This window comes from Adiantum capillus-veneris, chromosome 24 (assembly GCF_014529385.1).
Source record: "Adiantum capillus-veneris isolate H3 chromosome 24, ASM1452938v2, whole genome shotgun sequence".
NCBI lineage: Eukaryota > Viridiplantae > Streptophyta > Polypodiopsida > Polypodiales > Pteridaceae > Adiantum > Adiantum capillus-veneris.
The window spans coordinates 75,008,627-75,024,865 of NC_140954.1; the positions used below are offsets into that span (position 1 = coordinate 75,008,627).

At 40.8% G+C, this 16,239-nt stretch overlaps 1 pseudogene; it reads right to left on the reverse strand.

The window, feature by feature from the left end:
* Nucleotides 1-264: 264 nt before the first annotated feature.
* Nucleotides 265-15,973, reverse strand: LOC147426596 (uncharacterized; annotated as a pseudogene).
* Nucleotides 15,974-16,239: the final 266 nt, after the last annotated feature.

Here is a 16,239-nt window from a genome sequence, read left to right on the forward strand (position 1 = left end):
AAACTAGTTGCTGAAAAATTGACTGTGAAAGATCCATGCGAGCCCTACAAGAGTAGTCGACACATGCAGATAAGATAGACTCCAAAAAGTTTCAATTTGTGCCACTTGAGATATAACTCAAACAATACAAAAAGTTAAGATGAAAATAAATCATAGAGAGAACAATGCTCAACCATATAATAAAATTTAAACCACAAAATTGTTAATAGAAAAAGCCTAATGTGATCAAGTACTTTATAAATGTCTTTTTCTCATGCCCTTGACTTATGGACATCTCCACAAAGTAGGGATCCATCGATCACTTTCTCCAAGATTTCTAAATTTTTTACGTTTTAGTACAATCCAATCTTTGATTAAAAGAACACAAGAATCCCAATCTCTCCATGTGCTTTCCTCCTCATAAACTTTCCATATATAAGGATCACTTGCATCAGATTTCAAAATAGCAAGCTTTGTGATTTTGCTGTCACATTGTACACATCTTACAACAGCATGCTTGAATTGTATTGTACCATTGTTTTCTAAACGGACTTTGACAATGTCATCATGCTCCAACCACAAGGGTACATTCCCACAATTGCCTTCCATTAGTAGCTTAGCCCTCTGCTTTAGGTCCTTAACTTCATATGCAATCAATCTTTGGCTCCTCGGTAATGGCAATGGGATAAATTTATGAAGCAAAGATTAGATAGGCCGCACACAATCCCAAGTAAATGGAAGCGGTGTTTTCTCAAGAATGCTCATTCCAGTCATTGTATCTATGACTAATTCCTCTGAATAATTGTCTCCTGTAATACATTGTTTGTAGTAAGTTGCACCAAAAAACATCATTGCTTTTCCATCAAGCTGCATGGAGAAGAAAGAGGTTATGCGAGCTTTCCAATGACCTCGCTCCTCAGACAAGGTGTCTGACGCATCCACCTTTACAACTACATCATTGCCAATCTTGAAAAGTTCTCCTTTATAGAAGACTTTGTCATATGTTTGCACATCACCAAATGAAAATCTTTCATCATCGATGTTTGAAAAGCTCCTTAAGTAGGTAATCTCCTCAGATGTTGGAACCCTGTAATTACCCCTCCTCTTTGATATTGCAATACCCTTCATAAGAATGTTATCAGTACAAGATGCTCTCTTGCCATACTTTAAGATGTCGTTCCACAACGATCTTGCCTTTCCAACAAAAGTAACGTTGAATAGTCCATTAAGATGTGAAGAGTAGCACTCAAGGGAGGCCACGATTCCACAATCAGTTGCAGTAGTTTGACCCAATACACTATGCAATTGTTGTAGGACTCTATCACAAGGTAGCAGGGCATCTTTATCATTTTGGATTGCTTGGAATACTGTTGTGAAAAACATTCTCATATAGAATTGTACAAAATGAAGCTTCATCATTTATGCTATTTTTTTTGATAGCACTGTACGCTTTCACTAAACGTTCGAACATATAGCACTAATATATGTCATGTAGTCCATGACGCAAAATATCCTCAAGTAGTTCCCCACTTCCAGCTACATGCTCCAAGGGTGATGAGTTTGCTCCTGGGTATTCCTCCTTTTGGATTCTCCAAGATTGCAGCAAGGATTTGATAACCTGAATGTCAATAGCCGACATTCCATGTTCTTGATTGTAGCCATAAAAGCTATGTGCTATGTCCACCAACAAGATTCCTAAAGTTTGCATCTCTTGCGGAATACCATTTACGACTCTCAGAATATATGGTAGACACCACTGCATAAACTTTTGATTCTCTTCCACCTTGAGGATTCATAATAGACACTTGGTGAGTTTGGCCACCGACCATAGCGAATAGATGGTGGTGCCAATTTTTTGACAGTCAAAGCATCTTCATCAATATTTTTCTTCAATGAAGGATCTGCATTCTGGAATAAGTGTGCAATATACTTCTTGAAAACATTTAGAGACAAGGTGTGCATCACATCAAAAACCAAGTCAAGAGAGAGGTCAAACCCATATAAGTCATAGAGTCTCCAGAGTATTGACTTGCCCGATAAACCAGACTTCTTCCAAATCTCATCCTTCTCGACAAAAGTACAACACCTCTTTGCCTCTGTTATGGCATGAACCATCTCATTTGTTGTTCTTGCCACTAGTGGATGTCTGACTTGTAAGCGATTTTCATTGTAAATATACCTCGCTTCCAGTCCTGGACTATCCCTTGCTAGTGATGCTTGTGGCTTATCTCTCCTGCAGAACTCCTGTCCCCCATTTTTGAACAAGCCTATCTTGCACTGGGCTGGATGGTCTCCGGTAACCATCATAACCATAGTCCGAATCTTACAGAATTTAGATTCCACCGTCGTATCATCAAAGATATTTTCTAGTGGATACTCATACAATACATCCACTCCATCAATATATAGTGATTCTAACTCATCCACTAATGGTTTCAGAAATGATCCAAAGCCATCACCGGAAGACTTAATAATCTTTTTGCAGCTTTGTGGAATAAATAAGACCGGCATGATATCCATAGAGTTTTGTTTTATAGCATTGAGCACCATAATATCCACAACCCCACAACTTTTTTGTGTGGTTTTGGATGTTTGAAACCCATCCCAATGCAACAAAAGAGCTAAATTTCTAGGGTCACCCTGATTATGCACACAAACAATCAGAGTAATTAAGGACATCCAATGTACATGACACTAAGAAAAGAGGAAGATAGACATAGTTACCTTGCACACCCTTTTCTCACATTCAATCCCTTCCTTGCATTCGGAGCAGATAAAAGTGTACACTGCTCGCTCAGCATCCCATGCATCTTCAAGTTTTTGAGAGCGCTTATCACACGAAAAAGTCGTGTAGGACTTCTTACATCCAGGTGTAGAGCAAACAACTGGCAGCTCATATGTTGACAATGGGTCCCAAAAGTTCTTCACTCCTTGGAATTTTGTTCTATCCCAAAATTCCTTAATGTACCTTCCCGCAGTTAAAGCATCTCCCTGACGCCATTGATTTTTATGGCGCCACAAACTCAATAGCTCATGACAAAAAGTTCTACTCCTTGTAAGAAGCTTTAGTTGAGATCCTATTGGAATATAATCAAAAGCAAGCATTGCCTTTCTTGGATTTGTGCATACTCTGCACTTCTCATAGCCAAGTAATACAGTCACGTTTAAGCTTTTTGGAGTTTGAAGCACCTGAACAAGCACACCTTTGAACCTCTCCTACAAAGTTGTCCTCGGTGCTTGGATAAAGAATTTCGGGTGCGTGCTTTGCTCCATTACTTCCTGTACATATCCGATAACGAGAGGCGGTCACCATCTGTTGACCGCCGGGTCAACAACACAACATAACTCAAGTTTCGTACCAAAGTCTTATCTTTTGCGAGTTATGAAATGCTGCGGATTATGGCTATAAACGTCATTTGTAATGAGTTGTTATTCTAGTTTCAGAAGCCGGGGTGCAATGGCACTTCCAGATTGTAAATACAAAGCCATTTGACCCTTTCAACCCCATTTCTGGTTAAACATAAGGTAGCCTTAGTATATAAGGTACCTAGGTCATTTGTAAAAAGACTTTAATCATAATCAAAACTTTAGCGCTGTCGTCTACTGTGTGTGAGAGAGAAAGAGAGTGAGCGTGAGCTTTATCCTCTAGCTACGCCTGGCTCACTCAACACATTGGAGATCCGACTGCACCATTGTTGTAGGCTCGAGGAGAGCTACGCGACAATGCCAAGCATTCCACGCGAGACGAAGCGCACACGCCGATGCATCTACGAGCTATTTGTGGCCTTAAGTGTATCAAACGATGTCTGTTTTTTGTGTGCTAGTAGTCTATAGAATCGTGGTGACATAAGCTACGCATAGGTACTCATAAATTCTGCTCTGTCATCCTACGCGTTTCTTGCAGATGGATTTAGAGTGAGGGTTTTGAGTGTAGAAGCTTAGGCACATGTGTATCCTAGTGAGGAGATGGTGTTCCTTAAGTTTCGTACAAATCTGGCATGATTAGGTGAGTTACCTTCCGTATGTGTGTATGTGGCTAGGTGGTGTAGTTGAGGGCAGTGAGGTTCTTGATTGTGGTATAGTTGGCCTTCCAGAGTGTTGTATGTGTAGTATGGTCTCATCCTGACAAGCTAAAGAGATTTCCTCAGTGTGTCTATCGTGTCATCTGTGTCCTCGATTGACATTATGTTGATCTAGGTAGTGTTTGCATGCACTTCATGGGTGTGTGAGTCCCTCATCCAACATTGGCGCCGTTGCCGGGGACACAAGGACCTAAGTAGGTTTCCTACTAACACTCGTGTGATGGTTGCTTGATTTAGTTTCGGCTAAAGAAAGCGTTTTTCTTAAGTGGATCGGGAAGAGGATATTCCGCGATCAAGTGGATAGCCAGGAAGCGTGTGTCTTGTCAAGGGTCTGCGACTAGATAGGTTTAGTTAGGATCTGTGGATTAGAGTAATTGTTGGTGGTCGAGTGATTTGTGAGGTGATAAAAGCATTTACTAGTCCGTGTGTGGCAGTGAAGCGTTTTTCTACTCATAGATGCAAAACCCCATATGATTTGTAGGAGTAGCTTTAGGTAAGTGATCCGATTCTGATCTAGATCTATTCAGCACTGAATTATTTGCTAAAGTGCTTGATTGCATTTGAAATCACGGAAAAGTGTGCTTTTGAGGGTAAAATTGCATTAAACAAGTTTTTGTGGATATTTTTGTATGAATGATTGATGTTGTGCATATAAAAGAGCATTTGCAAGGGTTCTGTGAAGAAAAGCTGCAATTCTGTAAACATAGACATCCTACGTGTAGGATGTCTCAAGGGGGTTCTGGAGACCAAATTTGAAAATTTTGACTGCACCAATGGGTTCAGAGGGTAGGTTTTACCCTAGAAACATGTTGACTTGAGTGTTTTTCCCTATTTTTGTTGACCAAAGGCCAAAAGGCGGAGTTAGAAAACGTAAAATTTCAGAAAAGGCTTAAATTGAGTGATTTTTACATGTTCTTGCAATTGTGAAGCATACTTGCACTTGCTGAGAGCATAAAGAAGCATCAGGGACACTTCAGTCTGAAAAAATAAGCAGTAGACATCCTACGTGTAGGATGTCTACAGGGTGATCTGGGCATTTTTTTGAAAATCTAAGGTTACCAGTGTGTTTAGAAGGTAGGTTTTACCCTATTTTCACCTGGAAAGTGAAAATTTGACCAAATTTTGACAAATCAAAGCCAAAAGATGAGAATTGCCAGACATCCTACCCAAATAGTGTCCAAGGCCTAATTTTGAGACCAAACCATAGGATGACTCCATAGGCATGTTCTAAATGTTGTATTGAGTGCATGTGATAAATTTCATCTCATTTGGGTCAGTGAAAGTGAAGATTGAACAGACTTTAGCATTTTTGGACAGACAAAAGGCAAGAATAGCTAGTTTTGGGGTCTTTTGACATCCAAACTCAAATCTAAGCATACCAGTGGGTTGCTGAAGACAAGGGGAATCTTTGGTCTAAGTTTGGGTTCATTCTGGGCAAAAAGACATCCTACCCGTAGGATGTCTACTACATAATTCTGAAACCAAAATTCTATTGTGACCATACCATGCTGTCATATAGCCTTAGATAAGCCTCCTAGGCTAATTTGGTCCAATTTGGAGTTGATTTGAATTGGGAATTCATCAGAACAGACATCAGGCTTTTGGAACAGATTCTTGATCATTTGACCAACCTATAGGTGTCAGAATCAAAAAGTAAAAATAGCTGTGAGCTTAGCACATCAAGGGGAAGCTACAGTGCAAGTTTGAGCTGAAACAAAGCAAAAAGACATCCTACGTGTAGGATGTCTCCAGGGTCATAAAGTGGTCAAAAATCTACTTTGGCCATATAGGGAGGTTCTAAGTGTCTCAAGGATTCCAGAACTTTTTTCAAAAGTGAATTTGGACCTTGTTTGGCCTATTTACCAACCAAAGACAAGAATTGTCAGACATCCTACTCTTGGAGTGCACTAGAAGCTTATGCAGCCTAAATCTTGACCTATTGGCATCCAAATTCAATTTTGAGCATACCATTGGGTTGTTGAGCACTAGGAGAATCTTGGGATCATGTTTGGACAAAATCTGAGTAGTTAGACATCCTATGCGTAGGATGTCTCCATCTTGGTTTAGGACTCCAAACCAACCTATGAGCACACCACTGTAATCAGCACAACAAGGAGAAGCTGGGGTGAAAATTTCAAGTCATTCTCAGAAAAAAGACATCCTACACGTAGGATGTCTCAAGGCAATTTTTAGGTCCAAATGAAATTCTGAGCATACCATTGTGTTGCTGGACTTAAGGGGAGTCTCTGGACCAAATTTTGTTAAATTCTGAGCATATAGACATCCTACGCATAGGATGTCTCCAGGTCAGTTTTAGGGTCCAACTGTAATTTTGACCATACAAAAGTGTTCACAGTGTCACAGAGATCCCAAATCTTCTTTTAAAATTGAATTTGGACTCATTTTGACCAATCTAAACTACATTTCACTGTTTTGGCCATAACTTTCACAAACGATATCGGATCGAAAAAGTTTTTATATCAAAACGTAGCTTGAGAGCGGCTCTACAAATCTTAGAGCAAAACTACAACAACCATTTAGTTCAACTTTGAAAAAAAACGTCGTTTGAGGCCTCAAAATACATCCGCAAGTTAGGGGTGTCTAAAAGAGACAATTCGCGAGAATTGTGACGAAACGGTTGCAGTTTTGGACATAGTTTCAACTTTTCCCTAACCAAACAACTTGAACATAGTGGACTAAGTCTACTTGAACCAATCAAAAGCTCTTAAGACAAGAAATCATGTCTACCCTAGATTCAAACGCAGCTTACACAAGCTTGGAGATCCCGACGATAGAGGAATATCCTCCCACAATGGATCTTCCAAACTTGCAATTGATAAAGATCCATCTTGTTGAGAGAGTTTGGATGATTGGTCATGAGAGTGAAGGACTATATAGATACATTGACGACAATGAGGTCAATCTTTATAGGTGCTCAGATCCATACCTAGAAGAGATAACGGATTACAAGCTCTTATATGTCTACACATACGGAGTCGACTGTCAATGGAGATCTATAGTTGTCGACAAGTATGAACGAGAATACAAAGTTGTAGAAAGCACAAATCCACAGACTGTACTAGAAAGAGGTGGATATTTGGTCAATGAAGGACCACAAATGCCTCCACCAAACACGAGAATTCCTATAGGAATTCCAAGAAGAGAGCCACCAGGATTCCCTTCAAGAGCGATAACGAGAGAAGGATTGGGAGAGTCTCTGGTTAGACTTGTAGACAATCGACGAGTTAGACCATCCCAAGTCCAGAAATGGGTAAACAGAAAATACTCCGGAGATAAAGATCCGAGAGATCACGTAATGGCTTTTAGAAGAGTGATTAGAGCAGAGGAAGTTTCAGATTTTGCGACACAGTTTGCGGGATTTGGATTGACTTTAGAAGATGATGTAGCTACATGGTTCGACTCAGTGGAAACATGAGATTTTGACACCCTAGATGAGCTGTTTGAGGAGTTTATTGAAGAATTCTCGCCAAAAGGCATTACTCACAACACGGTCTCGCAAATCCATAGATTCAAACAGAAAGAGAATGAATCAGTACGCAAAGCATCATTACGGCTCAAGAGATATGTTAAGCTCTATCCGAGAGCGGAATTACCTATGCAAGCACGACTGATGCTGATCTTTATCCAGGGAATGAGACATGCGGGCCTTCAGAAGGATCTGCATATGATAAGGAGGATGACGCTAAACGAGTTGATCAAAGAAGCTCTTTATCTAGTGGATAACTGTGAGGCATACAAAGAAAATGACTTAAAGAGTCAAGGAGATGACACATCCTCTCAGCACAGTGTTTCACAGATAAGTGAGTCCATTGCCAAGCCAACGGCACCTGTTGATCAAGAAAAGCTTATCGACAACTTGGTCAAGAGGTTGATTCCTCTTGTAAGGTCTGATTCGGGAGAGCCAAAGTGGTGTGAAATTGAGAGAAAATGGACGAACCATACGGAGGAAGAGTGCTATTATAGCATGGAAAATGCTAGGGAGAGGTATGTACAACCTGTTCCAGAAGCACCTACTCCACCTGGATACATTACGGGGAATGCGCTAGGACCAGTAGGAGTTTTAAGGCCACAACTTGTCTTAGGACAACAACCTCCGCTACCAGGTGCTACAATGCAGGTAGACATGAGATACATGCCATTTATGGAAGCATCAAATAAACCAACGCCAGTACCAGCTACAATGTGGTATAGCAACCAAAGTGACTACTACCCTTCGGAGCAACAAAATGTGAGAGAAACACATGGAGTGGTGAGGCCGGTACAACCTCCACCTCCTGGGTTTCAGTCGAAAGAAAGAAGGTATGAAATGGACGAAAGGACATTGCGATTCATTGCAAATAGCGGCTTATCTAGGTCAAAGCTTGCTTATAGCCAAGAGGAAATGCTAAAAGAATCTCCTCAACCAGAGACAAATTGTCACAAAAGTCTTGACAACCACTTGGTCAAACAATGTCCTCATACGGAGATCACTGAAGTAAATTCCTATTGTCTTGAGTGTGGCATCACTCACTTGATCCCCGATTGCCCGAAAAAACCAAACCAAATCAGGAAAATCACGACAAATATATTAGGGATTGTTCAGCTACCTAGTAGCTCAGAAAATGAAAATGTCATACTAGTTCAAGTGGTTACGAGAGCACAAGCTCAAAATAAAGCTGATGAGAATCCAAAGACAAAGACCACGGAAAGTGACACGAGTCCAAAGATAGATGATGGACCAAAGACAGACGCACCTAGTCAGAAAACCAAGAGCAAACGAAATAGTTGGAAAGCTAGAAAGACTAGAATGAAAGCACGCAGGGAACAAGGGCAAAAATCCCTAGCTGAGAAGCTTACCGAAGCTGAGGAGAAGATAAAACAACATGAGGAAAAGAAGGCACCTTCTCTTACACAGATGGTTAAACCTCTAGAAGAACCATCCACGGATGAGAAAACGAGAAGTGCTAGTTCAGGAGAATCTGTGTTGGCAGAGAAGGTTAATGAGACATTAGATGCCCTCTTGAAAGCCTATGATGTGAGACTCAAAAACAACCAAACCCAAGAACACAGGTGGATGACATATCCCTATGAGGAACTAGAAAAGCAATGGTTTGAAATGTGCCAAAAAATGATTCAAACAGCCCAAGCTTTACTAGAACCACCAGTTGCAAAACCTAAGGATGTGATCTGTGTCATGCCTACACAAGTAATCCCACCAAACCAGGAACTAAAAGAGCCAGATTCTAGTCATGAGCACAGACCAAACCTCAAAGACCCAGCATTAGAACCAAGGATAGTACTGAAGACCACGGATAACTCTTCCGAGGGATTTCACCAAGCTATACCTGAGGATTGTAAAGAGATAGATGGTCTTGACGAATTGTGGAAACAAGTCAGAGAGGCCAATGAAGCCGATGACCTAAGAAGACGAGTAGACAAGACTGGTGATGAAAGAGGAGTGTTTCTACCACCAATAGAGGAATTTGAGACTGGATCTCAAATGAATCTAGACATGCGATCGAATTGGGGCGACAAAGCATCTGTACAATCTATGGATAGTCAACCCCATTCACTAATAACACTACCGTCCTACATGGGAGAGTACGAGACCAAGTCAGATGTGGTTGCAGTCCCATCACAGAGACTGTCTCCCAACAAGGCCATCGATTCAAAGGGGCTAGTAGATATTCTATCTACCCCAGTCACCTGTACAATAATGTTAGCCAAGTTGCTCAGAATAAGACCAAACATGTGGGCTAATGTGGGTAAATGTCTAGAGAAATTTGGTGTAAAAACCCCAATGACTCAAATCGAGGAAGGCATCAAAGAGCTTGAAATGCCTCAACTAAATACTAGGCCAGTGCCATTAAACAAGGTAGGCGAGTATTACGAGGGAGAAGATGGAAACACCACCCTTCCTATGGAATTCAATGGTGTAAAAACCATGGAAATCCTTGATAGTGGAGCTGGTGTGGCCATTGCAACCAAAGAGGTTTGGAAAAAATGGGGAAAACCTACCCTAATATCCACATGAATGACCCTGCAGCTTGCAGAGGGACACAAGGAAAAGACCCTAGGACTGCTAGAAAAGTACTTGTTACTTCTTGTGGCATTGAATATGAACACACTTTTGTTGTTGTTGACTTTGGCGAGAAGAACAACTATGACATCATTCTGGGAAGACCATTCATGCGAAAATTAAAAATGGTCCAAGATTGGGGTTATGACCATATATACCTGAGACATATGGAAACCATAACAAAGATAAACTTGAGGGACCATAGCTATAAGGATGTGACGAGAACACAGGTTGAGGAGTTTGATTCCGCCACAGTAGCAGGATCAAAACTTCCAGCTTGGTTAGGTAAGCCTAAAGAACTGTGGATGTGTGGAGCTTCACAATGTGGTAGCTTGAAACTTGAGGAATGTATCCTAGAGCGGGTTATAGAGGATATGGACTATATCCCAGAACCATTTCCTGAAGAAGAGTTAGAGCCTTTTGGATGGGAACACATCTTGGCTACTCTGGACGTGTGCACCGTGGAGGATGCTCCCACAACAAAGTTTTGTGATGAAAATGGCTATGCTGTCGTTCCTTATTTTGCAGTGAGTGTAATCCAGGAAAACGAAGAGATCCAGACATCAACAAGCTCTCGAAATAAGGAGAAAACAAAGAAATGTGGAGAATCAAAAGATGAAGAAGACGATGAGTTCTATGACTCTGTAGAACACTTCGAGCTTCAAGAAGATCAATGACCCGGGAATCAATGTCATCGCTACACGAATAAAGTGCATCAAAAGTGGATTCCAAAGTCCTCGGTGAAGACACAGCCACCACAAGCATCCTCATACATGGCTCCTAATAAGGATGCAAAGACTCAGCTAGGAGGAATATGACCAGAGAAATAAGCTAACAATGCTCTAATCAATGGGCTAGAAAAGTCCTCCAAGAAACTACCACCCACGAGCAAACAAACAGTAACTTTCCACTACCAGCCAAAAAATCAAGGGAAAGTACAAGAAGTCAACCTTGTTGAGGATAGTAGCGATAGTGATGAATCTTACGACATCCCCTATCATCAACTCAAGCCATCACTATCACCAACCCCTTCAGCAACAACCATGACAGGTCAAAAGAACAGGACAACAAGTCAAAGCCAAAAAGCTCGACAAATCTGGATACCAAAAAGCCAGATCGGCCAAAAATAGATATGGATCAAGAAGACAAAGATCTCTAATGACAAATCACAAGATCCAACACCAAAACAAAAACAAGGAAAGCGTGCACGACCAGGTAAGAATATCACAAAGTCGCAAGCTTTCACAACTCAGGTTTGGGCTCCAAAGAAGTTGATTCAAGCACAAAAAAGTCAGGAATTCATTTGGATTCCAAAACAACCACAATATCAACTTTCAAAGCCTGAATCCCGTCCCCAACCAAGCGTACAAGAGATGAAGCAAAGACCACTGTCAACTCACACAACAAAAAGGTGGATCACAAAGAAGTCTCTTCAAACACAAACGAAGCACGGGCAAGTATGGGTTCCCAAACGAGCATCAACAACAAAACAGCCAATAATCGCAAAGAAATGGGTCCCAAAGAAGAACAACAAAACTGCTGTCAGTGCATCGCCGCTTGAATTCTTACAATTCTTCCTATGATTACAGTACAGTTAGAAGAGAGCAAGTCACTTCAATCAAGCAACGATACAGGAGCTTCAAAGACCATTACATTGCTTAGAATAGGAAGCCTCGCCAACAAATGCCACCAAGCAAATTGCTTATATCCACATCTTGCACAACATAAATCTTTTCCATGCATTGACTGTGTATGCATAATAGGCCTGCATTACAAGGCTTGCATAGGCATAACTTTTAATTGCCCAAGCACAACACATACCGTTTGCGATACCCTGTCGTAAAGGATGACTCCAAATAGGAAGGGGGGAGGCATTCTGAATGCAAACCTAACATTATGACTATTAGAGGGCAATGTTTTGTGAGATGCATTGAATTTTTGCATTTTATTGTGATAATTTTTTGACGAAATTTAGAGTATATTTGCTCATAGTAGTGTTACAGAGGAGTATGGGGACAAAATCCATATGTGAGCCCCTAGGGAGATGTGTATAGTGCACATAGCATTTAGATTTCTATTTGAATGATTTTTCTTTTGTTAAGTTTTTTTTTAAGATTTTCTTTGCTTATTAATAAGAAAAATTAAAAAAATCCATAATCCACATGAAGAAAAGACTGACGAGAGGCCTGAGCACTACAAAGAGAAGAAGGTACAGGAAAACGATGAAACTTCACGAAGTATGTCTCAGCAGCCACTACAACAGCCGAAGAACTTGTCACAAAGAAGTGTCAACAGGCAACCGACAAGTCATAAAAGTCAGAGTCGAGTAGCTAAGCCACAAAATGAGTGAGGTATTAGTCCCAAAGCTTCAAGTAATATTCTCTATGGTCTAAGCGTCTTAGCTATTCTAGGTACTGCTCAAGCTGGAAGAGTTGAGCATATTTACGTTTTGTCGCTCATGCTGGTATAGGTGAGCAAAAGAGTAGAACTCTAAGTACTTAAGTCTGGTGAAGTGAAGGAGAAGGTCCAAAAGACACTCACGTACTGAGCACAGTGAGATACGAGTGGAGAAACTTCTACATCGACAACCCTTCTTGGAAAGGTGGAAGCTATTGAGACATCTTTTGATGTCACATGTGCTACATTTATTCCTCGAAACACCCATCATCTCCTTCTTTCACATTGCATGCTTTTGTTGACAAATTTCTCATATGCATATAGAGTGTCCCATAATTGGCACTTGCATCAGGCATTCTTTCCGTGTTTCACCCAAGCACTCACCTTTCATGAACATGTACTTCCACATGTGCTACATTTATTCCTCGAAACACCCATCATCTCCTTCTTTCACATTGCATGCTTTTGTTGACAAATTTCTCATATGCATATAGAGTGTCCCATAATTGGCACTTGCATCAGGCACTCTTTTCGTGTTTCACCCAAGCACTCACCTTTCATGAACATGTACTTCACGTTCAACTGCTCAACTCCAATAAGAGCGTATACCAAAGGCATTTTTTTCCCACCGGGTTTTTTCCCTTTGGTCATCTAGGTTTTAGACCCTAATCTAAAGACACCTATCACCATCCTCTTGTACATATTCCTTCTGCATCAACAATAAGAAAATGCTACTCAAATCAATTGACAAATGAATTGGAGCACCAATTTCAGATCATAGCATACTTCTCCTCAATGGCGAGTCGAAGAATGGCCTACAATGATAAAGCCGCAGACAACACTAACAACATGATTGCACAGGAACAAAGAAGTCCCCAATGAAGAAGAGCAGACATAAAAGTAATCAGAGGATCTCAAAAGATGAATGGTTATGATGATAGATGTCCGCTCTAATGGATCATAGTTCTTGTTGTGGTTCGACAAAGTTACAAGCAGTGTAGCAGATGAAGCCAAAACGACAGCAAAGACCACTTCGCCATCGACAATTAGGTCATGTTGGGGACGACATGAATGCGGAAGGGGGGTGTGTTGACTGCCGGGTCAACAACACAACATAACTCAAGTTTCGTACCAAAGTCTTATCTTTTGCGAGTTATGAAATGCTGCGGATTATGGCTATAAACGTCATTTGTAATGAGTAGTTATTCTAGTTTCAGAAGCCGGGGTGCAATGGCACTTCCAGATTGTAAATACAAAGCCATTTGACCCTTTCAACCCCATTTTTTGTTAAACCTAAGGTAGCCTTAGTATATAAGGTACCTAGGTCATTTTGTAAAGAAGACTTTAATCATAATCAAAATTTTAGCGCTGCCGTCTACTGTGTGTGAGAGAGAAAGAGAGTGAGCGTGAGCTTTATCCTCTAGCTACTCCCAGCTCGCTCAACAGATTGGAGATCCAACTGCACCATTGTTGTAGGCTCGAGGAGAGCTACGCGACAACGCCAAGCATTCCACGCGAGACGAAGCGCACACGCCGACGCATCTGCGAGCTATTTGTGGCGGTAAGTGCATCAAACGATGTCTATTTTCTGCGTGCTAGTAGTCTATAGAATCGTGGCGACATAAGCTACGCATAGGTACTCATAAATTTCAGTTTCGGGCACTTTCAAAATTCTGCTCTGTCATCCTACGTGTTTTCCGCAGATGGGTTTAGAGTGAGGGTTTTGAGTGTAGAAGCTTAGGGACAGGTGTATCCTAGTGAGGGGATGGTGTTCCTTAAGTTTCGTACGAATCTCGCATGATTAGGTGAGTTACCTTCCGTATGTGTGTATGTGGCTAGGTGGTGTAGTTGAGAGCAGTGAGGTTCTTGATTGTCGTATAGTTGGCCTTCCAGAGTGTTGTATGTGTAGGATGGTCTCAGCCTGACAAGCTAAAGAGATTTCCTCCATGTGCCTATCATGTCATCTGTGTCCTCGATTGACATTATGTTGATCTAGGTAGTGTTTGCATTCACTTCATGGGTGTGTGAGTCGCTCGTCCAACACCATCCTCAAACCTTTCAGCATTGTTTGTAACTGATCCTAGCACGCGGGTACTTCCAAGCTCACCTTCCCATGTCTCTGGAAACTGAACCAATAATTTAGCTAGGCTTCTTTTTGAAGAGTAGTTCCTTACCCTAGCTCCACCAAGGTCACCAAACAGAAGACGTAGCATTTGATCGTGAACACCTGTCGGCATTTTATGTTCATCCCATAAACTTTGAAGTTCTACTATTCTCTCTATTAGTTCAAAGAGAAAAATAGATGTCCCTTCCTCATTTTCCTCCCTGCTATCTTGCATGCTAGCATCACTCTGTAAATGGTCATCACCATCTGCATGATAGTCACCGACATTTGAATCTTCCATTTGCTCTTCCTCCACATTGAGACCTTCACTCAAGGAAGGTGCTACATGTGGCACGTCTAAACCAAAATGGAGCTTCAAGCTCCCAAATCTCTCTGAGAGAATTTGGTGTCGATAAAGGGTTGAAGTATGCACAAACCGCCCGCCATAGCAATAGAAAGAATAGTTGCAGAAAGACTTCCTTTCATCACTACTGGACTCTTCATTTCTTTCTACATGCCAATCTTCTGTTCGTTTTGTGATATTATGTGTGACATTGAAATCAATGTCACTTTGTACCCTTCTTCGCTTGGTCACGGAAGGATGTAACTTTCCTAATGAGTCTTGTTTTTGAGGAAAATAAAAGGTCCGTTTTGACACCAACTCCCAATCGTTAATAGAGTGCGAACACTTATAATTACACGCGCACTTCCAAGAAGTTATTGTGCTCATGACTGCACATCAAATATAAATATATGTGTGAACTTTTGTACCAATCAAAGAACGTACAACATAAACACCTTTAAATGAGTACATTAGTGATCAAATATTATTATCATACACTACTCCTAAGAGATGTTGAAATAGTCATCCATTTTGCAAGAAGAGTACATAGTAAACTTAATAAGTTGGTTGTGCAGGGATATGGTGGAGGCAGCCGATACAAAATAATTTTTCTTCTAGGAAATATGTCCTATCACTTTCGCTCTCTCCATCAAGGTGACCATTGACATGGTCTCCTCATTTGAGCGGTATACTACCTTGTAGCGATCAACAAGTCCTAGCTTCCTCTTGAGAGTCAAAAGCTTTACATTTACATCCCATGCCATTACATCATCAATAAAAATGGTTAAAATGTTCAATTTTCTCCCAGACCTTCCAAATAATAGATATTGGTCTTCTGGCTAATCACTATCCTGTCCAAATTCATGAAATAAGATTTGTGACTACAAGTCTACAAATTCTCTGCGTTTCTCTATAGGATATTCTCGCAATTCACTTATCCTTTGACTATCAATGTCATCACATAGTGTTTGCTCACTTTGACCAGCCATCTATATAGTGAATACCACAAGCAATAGTGGCTAGTCAGAGCGACACCTCTTTCAACTTGAAAGCTTAATCTCACCCATCTCAATTTACAATTCACATTGAGTAATCACCTAAGATAAAGTGTTTTCAATAAAGATTAATGTGACATACCTTCATATGCTATATTCTCAAGACCTAATGTAAGCTAAATACAGCTAGACATGAATACTACTACAAACCTACAAAGAAGAGGCTTTAGGGTCTCACACTACAAACAAGAGTACAAACG